This window comes from Artemia sp. Qi Xiang Cuo, chromosome 1 (assembly GCF_049724085.1).
Source record: "Artemia sp. Qi Xiang Cuo chromosome 1, ASM4972408v1, whole genome shotgun sequence".
Classification (NCBI taxonomy): Eukaryota; Metazoa; Arthropoda; class Branchiopoda; order Anostraca; family Artemiidae; genus Artemia; species Artemia sp. Qi Xiang Cuo.
Window position 1 is genome coordinate 84,269,363 of NC_142794.1, and position 10,421 is coordinate 84,279,783.

Here is a 10,421-nt window from a genome sequence, read left to right on the forward strand (position 1 = left end):
AAGAGTCCTTAGTTGTAAAAATGGTGAAAAGGGTAATTACTAGGGGGGTACGCGTAAAGCCAAATAAATTTGATTTTGGAGCGATTTAAAGAAAAAAGTTGCTTGAAATCAATACAAAGAAGGTTTTTGATAAATATAGTTTGCTATAGGAGCGTTCGTGAATTTGAATAAATTTTTTTAGAAGTGATATATAGAAAAAGGCCATTAAAGAATCTTAAAGTAAAAAGCCTCGAAGAAACTCAAACATTTACCTTGTAATGTTTTTATTCTGTAATGGTCATAAGATTAAATAATATAAGAAAAATATAAATTACCTGGCTATAAATAGGCGTTTTATTTTGTAAAGATCTGAGAAGAATGTAATTAAGTAAACCTGAAATATAAGTAGTAGGTCTATTAGTTGTAGTTTGAAAGGGCTAGTTCCTTTTATAATAGTTGAAAGTGATTGGAGAAAGACTAACGCTCCTCTCACACCCACCATTTTCCCAGACACATCCAATCAAAATTTTGACATAGCCACTTTGTTTAATGTAGTTGAAAGTTCTGGAAATTAGGTCTTAGAGGATGACAACCACCCTCACAGCCCTTAGGGTAAGGGTTGTAATTTATGCCCAGCGGGCATATAAGGTGTTTATAGGAAGGGCTGTCGTAGAAACTCAAAAAGAGCTCACTCAATTGGAAATCGAAAGGCCTAGTGCCCTTTTTAATAGTCGAAAGTGATTGGAAGGCTTGACATTTTTTATAGTAAAGCTCGATGTGGGTATAATGTATTACTTTTTCGTCGTTGTTGTTGTTTAGACCAGGGCACTTTGTATCGAAGGAGTTGTCGTAGGAACTTCGCAAAGGGCTCATTCGATTGAAAATAGAAAGAGCTGATACCCTTTTTATTAGTCGAAAGTGATTGGAGGGAAATTAATCACCCTACCCAGCCCACCCTCCCATTTGACTTTATGTTTAAGAACTAAATGTTGCCTTAAGATTAAATCAAAATGCACTGCGGTAATGCTAATTCCCAATAAGGCATCTCAGCAGTATCTCAAGAACGACTGAGGGTAATATGTTCAAACTTTTGGGGCTGCTTCTGCTCTTAAAATTTAACCAAATCAAAATAGCGTAAGTGTATCCAAGCTATAAAAGAAAGTAACCAGATTTGTTTGCGAATGGTATCAAGTTTTCCATTTCAGTTCACCTAGAGGAGATATGAAACTCAATTAAACACTACTATTTGATACAAATGAAAAAAAAATGAATTTGATACACTGAAAAAATACAAATGAATGTGCATTGTCAGTTTAATACTTATATGATGATATTTACTAATCAAAATGTTCATATTATTTGATTTATTAAAGTTATAAAAATAAAAACATTTATATTTTTTTCAATAAAGTGCAAATTATGTTCTGGCCTTGGGAAGGCATAGGGGCTTAGAGCCCAACTTATGTTAATTTCTGCTCGTTTTGAGTTTGACTCGGTTATTTATTGTAATTTCTGTTCATTTTGGGTTTCATTTATTTATCGATGCTGATTTGTGGTAGTTTCACGCTTGGTAGATTATTTCATTTTATTTTTGCTCATTTTTTGTTTAATTGAGTTCTTTACTTTTCTTTGAAAAACTTATTTTGTGGAAAATTTGTTTTATATTAATAACTGTACAAAACTAGTCAAGGGGTTAAATCTCTTTAGTTACATTTTGTTCTTCTCTTCATTACATTTTTTTTTTCAAAAAACCGGTGTTAAAATTTTTAGATTCAGTCTACATAGGTGAGTAGAATGTGTCGTATGGATTTGTTTACCTTATGTTCCTAGCCGTTCTGTTTTCTAGGAACCACGTTCTGCCCTAGAATCCACTGAAGTGTGTATCCCCTCGCAATGTCGTATGGATTTGCTTGAAGCTCTACACCTTTTCAAAGAGAGTAAGTAGCCCCTTGCATATAGGTAATAGTTCTACGAGACATATACACCTTTTCAAAGAGAGTAAGTAGCCCCTTGCTTATAGGTAATTCAGACTACCTAAGCCTGTGACAACTAGGTCAATGTTTTGTATCCGCCATGTTAGCCCTCGTGCTTGGAATAGTCTGCCAGAAGGGATAAAGAAGGTGACGGATGTTTCTGAATTTAGAAGTCTGTTAAAAGAACATTGTTATAGGGTATATGGGAGTGAGTGAGTCAGTTCTCCGGTCTCTTTTGCCTTTAGTTTGCTAATGTTTTTGTTTTTTTGATTTTCGTGTTTGGTTGATGGATTGAGAAGGACAAGGATTAATATTTTGAATATTGAGAATTGAAGAGATATTTTGAGTAGGGGTGGTATAGTCGCTTATTAGTTATTTTCATGTGATAGGTTTTTTTTTTGTTTCATTATTATTTTTTTGTTATTTTTTTTAGGCCTAGTTGGGGTAGTGATCTCCTTTACAAGCTTAGCTTCTGGATTTTGTTATTTTTGGTTGATGAATAAACCCTTATTTACTTTAAAAAAAAATGCTTCTACGAGACATATACACCTTCTCAAAGAGAGTAAGTAACCCCTCACATATAGGTAATACTTCTACAAGACTTATACACCTTTTCATAGAAAGTAAGTAGCCTCTCGCATATAGGTTATACTTTGCTTACGACCATAGGAATCACCATGCTATTTGCTTGCCTTATGTTCCTTGACACCTTTCCAAGACACTTTTGAGACCAACAAACTCTTTGAAGGCCAGGCAGCGGTAGAAATCTGTGACCTCTACTAAAGGCTGGATGTTAGTGAATGCCATTGCCTTGGCTTATACAATGGCCTTTACCTGAGGATGGGTGCGGTTAATTTCTTTGGCCATGAGTTTGGATGTAAATTACTTGACAGGGAGTTGTTACGCAGTTCCAAATAAACATTTGACTAAATTACATTGATTTAAGTTAGAAAAAAACATTCGAACAGTTATGTTTATCAAGAGAAGTTACGATATAGATTTTGGTGTACCTTTGGAACAGGTTAGTGATCTATATTTTTGTCATATGCTTAGTGGATGGGGTTGATTTATCGAAACACATTTACAATCCCTATAGTTACCAAATTGCAGATAACTGTATATCATATGTCATCTTTCATTTCAAAAACTCCCCTCCCCAGTTGTTATTCTTGAATCTTTTAATTCAATTCGTGAGATATTTTTGAACCCCGGACCATCAGGGGACAGTAAAGAGCAATATCGAAACTAAAAAGTGCATAAACATTGCCTTTGAATGGTTTGCGAACTAAGCCCTTGAGGCGAATTTTAGTTATTTTTGATACAGAACATTTTAATTTTTTTCGGGGGGGGGGGGGGTAGGGGGCTTGGAATTTTGTTGGAGCAAGTCTATGCCAATAAATTGTTCTTAGAAATATAGATTGACGGAAACCCTTGCATATCACCTTATGAATTAACAATTAAATGAAATCGGTAGTACGCTATAAATAGGTCCGACCGTGCCCATCGAATTCATGAATTATTTGTCTGATATAGGAAGCGAATTTGAGGTCTGGGATTTCCTACTGTAAACGAATGAGGATGTAGCTATCTGAACCAACATGCCAATGATATTATTATTTACTTAGAAATACATTCTAAGCAATAGGTTTCAAGCATTTGCTATGCCACAGAGTTGTATATGTTTGTATATCCTGTGACATCCTTAGGTTTTAAAAAAGTACCCTCCCTACTAGTTGTTCTTGAACCTTTTAATTCAATTTGTGAAATATTTTTGAACCTGGAGCTTCCGGGGATGGTAAAGAGCAATATCAAAACTAAAAAGTGCGTAAGCACTACCTCTGAATGATCTGCCAGCTTAGCCCTTGAGGCGAATCTTACCTATTTTTGATTCTGAATATTTTATTATTATTATTATTTTTTTAACTTGTTTTTTCAAACTGTTTTTCACGTCTTAAAATTATTCTCAAAGAAAAAAAAAACTAAGTCTAAGTCAAAAAGAAAAATGTAACAAAAAAATATTATTTCCTTAGAAATAGAATCTAAGCAATAGGTTTTATGCACTTACTGTGCCATTGAATTGCAAGTGTTTCTATATTATGTATCATCTTTAGTTTAAAAAAACTCCCCTCTCTACTAGTTGTTCTTGAACCTTTTAATTCAGTTCGTGAAATATTTTTGAACCTGGACCTCCAGGGGAGGGTAAAGAGCAATATCAAAATTAAAAAGTGCATAAACACTGCCTTTGTATGGTTTGCGAGCTTAGCCCTTGAGGCGAATCTTACTTATTTTTATTCTGAACATTTTTTTTTAAACTGAAGTTTTTTCAAACTTTTTTCACGTCTTAAAATGATTCGCGAAGAAAGAAAAACGTCTAAGCCAAGTGTACAGAGTCTGAAATAGGTGGATAAGGTTTTTACTAAAGACTGAGACAGAGAGATGAACTGGATTCTTTTTAGAGTTGAGAGACAAATATACTTCTAGCAAATAAAAGAGTGCCTTGAGTCACTGAACTCTTTCATAACCGATTTCTCTGTATTTGAGTGTTAGTTGCGCAATGATATAGCCCTAAGAAAGAGAGCTGAACGGGATTATTTTTAGAGTTAGAGATATATTAAGGGGGAATTTATCAAAATTCAGTCAGACACAGATACTACTGCCAGGCTCACAAGTGGTGTACTAGAGTCTAAAATAGATGGAACATAATAGACACTTTGAAACATGTCCTTTTGTTCAAGGACTTGATGTTGGAAACATTCCAGTGAAACCTTCAGCTTTAACTGGAGGCTATGACATTTGTGAGCGATACATGGGATCAAGAAGCTATAGTCAAAACCATATTGATCTTCATCTGCAAGCACCAAGATATACCTCCCGACCTTAACTATCGCAAGAAAAATGTACTGGTCTTAAACGAGAGGATGTTAGACTAAGGATGTTTAATAGAAGGTGGGCAAAAGATTTCATCGATACCAAAGAACTTGCAAAAGCTTGATTCTTTTTTGTTGGCCATAGTGATCAGATTCAGTGTGCTTTTTGCCCATGTATAATTAGAAATTGGGAAAAGGGTGATTTTCCTATAGATGAACACAGAAGGCACTTTGAAACATGTTCTTTTGTTTAAGGAATTGATGGAGGAAACATTCCAGTGAAATCTTCTGCTTTAACTGGAGGCTATGACATTTGTGAGCGATACATGGGGTCAAGAAGCTATAGTCAAAACTAGATTAATATTGGTCTGCAATCACCAAGATATACCTTCATTTTTTTTTCTTAACGACATTACATTGATACTTTTGAAATAAGAAACAAAATCGGAATGTGTATGCTGATCATTATTTTTTTGTTCAAGTAGAACAGAATATTTTTTGTACGCTAGTTTGTTTGTAATCAGCAGTATGAGAGTCAATTCAAAATGAATTAAAAAGAGAAAAAATAAAAAAAAAAACTTTTGAAGTCTTGCTACTTTGAATTTTTTTCAAAGCAGAGACACATGATACTTAATAACTGGAGTTTCAAATATTTAATTCTGTCACAATGAGAATCAATTCAAAATCAAAAAAGGGGGGGGACATCTTTAGAAGTCTTGCTACTTTCGATTTTTTCAAAGTCAGTGGGTACATGAGATATAAATTGTTCAATGATATTAATAACGTTGAAGAAATTGACTCTTATCATTGGAAATTGAACTATAATATTTTTTAGCATAATAAAAGCTTGTGGAGTACTACATTACGCCATATAAGCAGACTGGGATCCTACGACAGAGTAATTACACCACATAATAAAAGTGGTCAAGAACGGAAAAATGTCCAGGAAGAAGTTAGTGAAATTTGCAGTTTTTTCGGGGTTGAAGCACTGTACGTAAAGGGCAACGTACCTACAGATAAAGTTTTAATTCAAAACTGTGACCCTAGAATTCCACTTTTCAATCTAGAAAAATATAAGTGTCCTAAATTTGAAGGGACTTATCACCATCCTGAAGACGAAGTTAGGTTCTTCGCGCTGTGGATACCTACGGACATACCTGATTGCGATAAGTGCATAACACACGGTAAAAACTATTCTATATCATGAGATCTTCATTTGTGGATGTTTAACAGTGAACTTAAAGTATTATTTTTGTGTAAATACATGTTTAAAAAAAAAATTAATATGTTTAAGCAATAAATATCTTTAAACTTAACCCGTCTTTATTCTTTAGAATAGTTCTGGTTCATAAGTAAAATCTTAATCTAGGTTTACCCTCCCCCTTCACCAGGAGTCTGAGATAGATGAACGTGATATTTCTTTTCATCCAAAGCTGGAAAGGTGCCAACTAAATTTTTCCAAAAAGTCAGACATTTAAAATTGAAATTTTCAGGGTTTTGTTTATATTTCAGGAGAACCCACCGTCATTTCAGCAACATGTTTCAGTGAGTATGTTACCGGAAGAAATTGCCCTGCAAGTTTCAAACTAAGCTAGGATGAATGAAAATATTGAAATAAAAATATCTTTTTACTGCGACTGTAGCATCTGTAAAGGCCGTTATTATGCTTTCAACAATTCTTATGAGTCCAATGCAGTCAATTTAGAACACGTGGACAGTGGAAATCATGTGGAGAATCTGGAAGAGATGAGGGCAAAAATATTGAATGAAATGTAAACAACTAGAATGGAGAGAAACTCAGTTTTATAATAACGCTGTTTGTCACTATCAATTTTCGCATGTCTATAAACTTTGTCTTTATAATAACGCTGTTTGTCACTATCAATTTTCGCATGTCTATAAACTTCATCATTATAATAACTCTGTTTGTCACTATCAATTTTCGCATCTCGACACACCTTTTCAGTTGAATACCTTTGCTTTTCTCTTTTCAAGATGTTGTTTCTGGTTTTTGTATAGTACTGTTTTTTTTTAATTACGTATAACTCGCTTAGAAGGCATCTTATTACAAAACAAGAAACAATATTATTATCTAATTAACACTTCTTAAGACTCGTATCGAGTACCCATAACCTAACAAAAAATAAAACTAATTTTTAAATTTTCAGGTATTTTGTTAGTTTGAATGAAAAGATTAAAATTATTGCTCAGATATCATAAATATTTTTGCAGTTTACATCATAACTTTAGCGATTCTAAACTGAAAAATAAAACATATTAAAAAATTGAATTTTTTGGTCTGAAAATACATAGTAAATCCCACATCGGGTAGTTAGAGCCTAACCAAAAATAAAACTAATTTTAAAATTTTAAGATATTTTTCTTGCTTGAATTGAAATATTCGAACTATTGCTCGGATACCAAGGATATTTTTGCAGTTTACACAAGCTGCAAAGAACGCACAGGCTGATCTTTGTAGATTGAAAAAAACTTTACGAATGTTTTACCGGGATTACGAAAAATATTAAAAAATAAAGATTAAGAGTGTCTCTGAAAGAATGGATTTTGTTGAAAAGTCAGCTAGAGATGCTTTCGCGAAACTTCATAATAATATCCAAAAGAAATGTTGCATGTTTAGTGAAAAGCTTCCAAGGTATGGACCGGCAACTGTGGAACAGTTTACAGATGTAATGGGAAATCTTATACATCACTGTGAATATATGGAGGCATAATTGTCCTTTACTTAGTTTCAGCTTAAATTCGATGATCGAGCCTTTATGTAATACTAACTACATCCAACGGCTATGGCGTCATTGATCAATATTGAATATAAAAAATTAAGTTTTCGTAAAAAATAATTAATTAAAAAATAAGTAAGTAAAAATAGCACTAGATCTAGAGATTTCCTTTAAAATGAGCCATTGAACAACTCTCTACGATGTTCCAGTGCCAAGCTATCTGTGGAAAAGAAGAAGAAGAAGAAGAAGTAAGAAAAAATATCCCGTTTGTGGAGAATAACGTGGTTAAAGTCAATTTTCTTGATTTTCAAGCCAATGTATTTTCTTTGTTATTCAAGCCAAAGGGCGGTAAGTTTCCTTTGTAGGGGTTTCGAACAAGGTGGTTCTAATGGTGTACTTTTTGTTTTGATCTCTTTTTTATTAGGAGTTAGGGATTTTTATATTTCTTAACATTGGACGTAATCTTCTCTTACTAGGTTGCCAGCTACCTCTGCAACCCCGGTCTTCGGTACAACCTCGCAGAGAATTTAATTTTTTCATTATAGCTTTTGTCACCCAAGTATCTACCCATTATTCTGGTAGCACCTTTTTTCTTATGTTTGTTTCGGTAATCTTTATCGTTATCATTCCGTTCCTTGCTCTTTTGTTTCGCTGCCTCAATTTTTGCATGTTTATAAACTTCATCATTATAATAACATTGTTTGTCACTATAAATTTTTGCATGTCTATAAACTTCATCATTATAATAACGCTGTTTGTGACTATCAATTTTCGCATGTCTATAAATTTCATCATTATAATAACGCTGTTTGTCACTATCAATTTTCGCATCTCGACACGCCTTGTCAGTTGAATACCTTTGCTTTTCTTTTTTCAAGATGTTGTCTCCGTTTTTTGTATAGTACTGTTTTTTTAAATTACGTATAACAGTAGAATGCCTCGTCTGGATTCTGAGCCTTTATGTTCCCTTCCTATGCTATTCTGGTCCTTTACGTTCCTTCCTATGCTATTCTGGTCCTTTACGTTCCTTCCTATGGTATACTGGTCCTTTATGTTCCTTCCTATGCTATTCTGGTCCTTTATGTTCCTTCCTATGCTATTCTAAGGGTTCACATGGAAAAAAGGGTTAAAGTGATTAGCAATTACGAGCGGGATTCCCCGCTGTTTTTTTTAAATCGAAAAATAGAGATTGTCAAATTGCGTATTTAGGAATTGTTTTGATTGACATTTTTGCAAAAAGGGAAAAGGAATTCTCAAATTGGAGACTATGAACGATATTAATTAATGTTTTGAATAATAGGAGTGTGATTGATTCTAATTAGTGATTGGATAATTTTTTAACAAGAAATGGCTGAAAAGTGTTTTGGGGGAGATGGGTTGATTGTGTACTGTATAATACACAAGTGGTGTTTGGACAGTGTTGTCAATTCAAAATAGAGTTTAACTTTATAGTACAATAAAAAGTTGATGCTACCCAGGGTGCATTTGACAGGAAAAGATTTGTAATGACAGAATTAAGAAAATACCTAAGAAATTATTGTAAATCAAAATTAATAGTGTATGCGGTTATGAGTTACAACGGCCACTAAGCATCGGCGAGCCTAACCAGCAGACACATCCACCCCCAAAAGGTCCCCTACCCCCAAACTCGAAGGGTGTCCCCTCCCTCCAACTTTTTGCCCCCCCTCCCGATTTTTTATTTTTATTTTTTTTTTAACATGATATATTTTTCAACTTTTTTTACATGTCTTCGAATGAGATGAAACAAACTTAAATTCAGTAGTGTTTAGTCATGGTTTACCTTGTCACAGTTACATTCTCTTAATTTTTCAAAGTTCATTTTAATTTTTTTTCGTTGAAATGCAAGAGTTGGAATATTTCAGTAGTGTCTTGTTGTGCTTTACCTTGTCACAGTTACATTCTTTTGATTTTTCAAAGTTCATTTTGAATTTCTTTAATGAAATGCAAGAGTTGGAATATTTCAGTAGTGTTTTGTCGTGGTTTACCTTGTCACAGTTACATTCTCTTAGTTTTTCAAAGTTCATTTTGAATTTCTTTCGTTGAAATGCAAGAGTTGGAATATTTCAGTAGTGTCTTGTTTTGCTTTAACTTGACACAGTTAAATTTTCTTTTTTTTTCAAAGTTCATTTGGAATTATTTCGTTAAAATGCAAGAGTTGGAATATTTCAGTAGTGTTTTGTTGTGCTTTACCTAGTCACTGTTACGTTATCTTGATTTTTCAAAGTTCATTTTCAATTTCTTTCATGAAATACAAGAGTTGGAATATTTCAGTTGTGTTTTGTCGTGGTTTACCTTGTCACAGTTACATTCTCTTGATTTTTCAAAGTTCATTTTGGATTTAATTCCTTGAAATGAAAGAGTTGGAATATTTCAGTAGTGTCTTGTTGTGCTTTACCTTGTCACAGTTACATTCTCTTGATTTTTCAAAGTTCATTTTGGATTTCTTTCGTTGAAATGCAAGAGTTAGAATATTTCAGTAGTGTTTTATTGTGCTTTACCTTGTCACAGTTACATACTCTTGATTTTTCAAAGTTCATTTTAAATTTCTTTCCTGAAATATAAGAGTTGGAATATTTGAGTAGTGTTTTATCGTGCTTTACCTTGTCACAATTACATTCTCTTTATTATTCAAAGTTTAATTTGAATTTCTTTTCATGAAATGAAAGAGTTGGAATATTTCAGTAGTGTCTTGTTGTGTTTTACTTTGTCACAGTTACATTCTCTTGATTTTTCAAACTTTAATTTGGATTTCTTTCGTTAAGATTCTAGAGTTGGAAGAATTCTTTATGGTGTTTTTGTGGTTTGCCTTATAATTGTAACATCCTCCTGATTTTTTAAATTTC

At 33.2% G+C, this 10,421-nt stretch overlaps 1 protein-coding gene across 1 annotated transcript in view; it reads left to right on the forward strand.

Annotated features, from left to right (window-relative positions):
- The window catches only part of LOC148956830 (vesicle-associated membrane protein-associated protein A-like), a 30,391-nt gene extending 23,805 nt beyond the window's left edge, over nucleotides 1-6,586 (forward strand). Inside the window, exons 5-6 of the transcript XR_016141615.1 lie at nucleotides 1,826-1,916; nucleotides 6,332-6,586. The gene's annotated coding sequence lies outside the window, so the exon portion shown is untranslated. The remainder of the gene's footprint in view (nucleotides 1-1,825; nucleotides 1,917-6,331) is intronic.
- The last annotated feature ends 3,835 nt before the right edge of the window (nucleotides 6,587-10,421 follow it).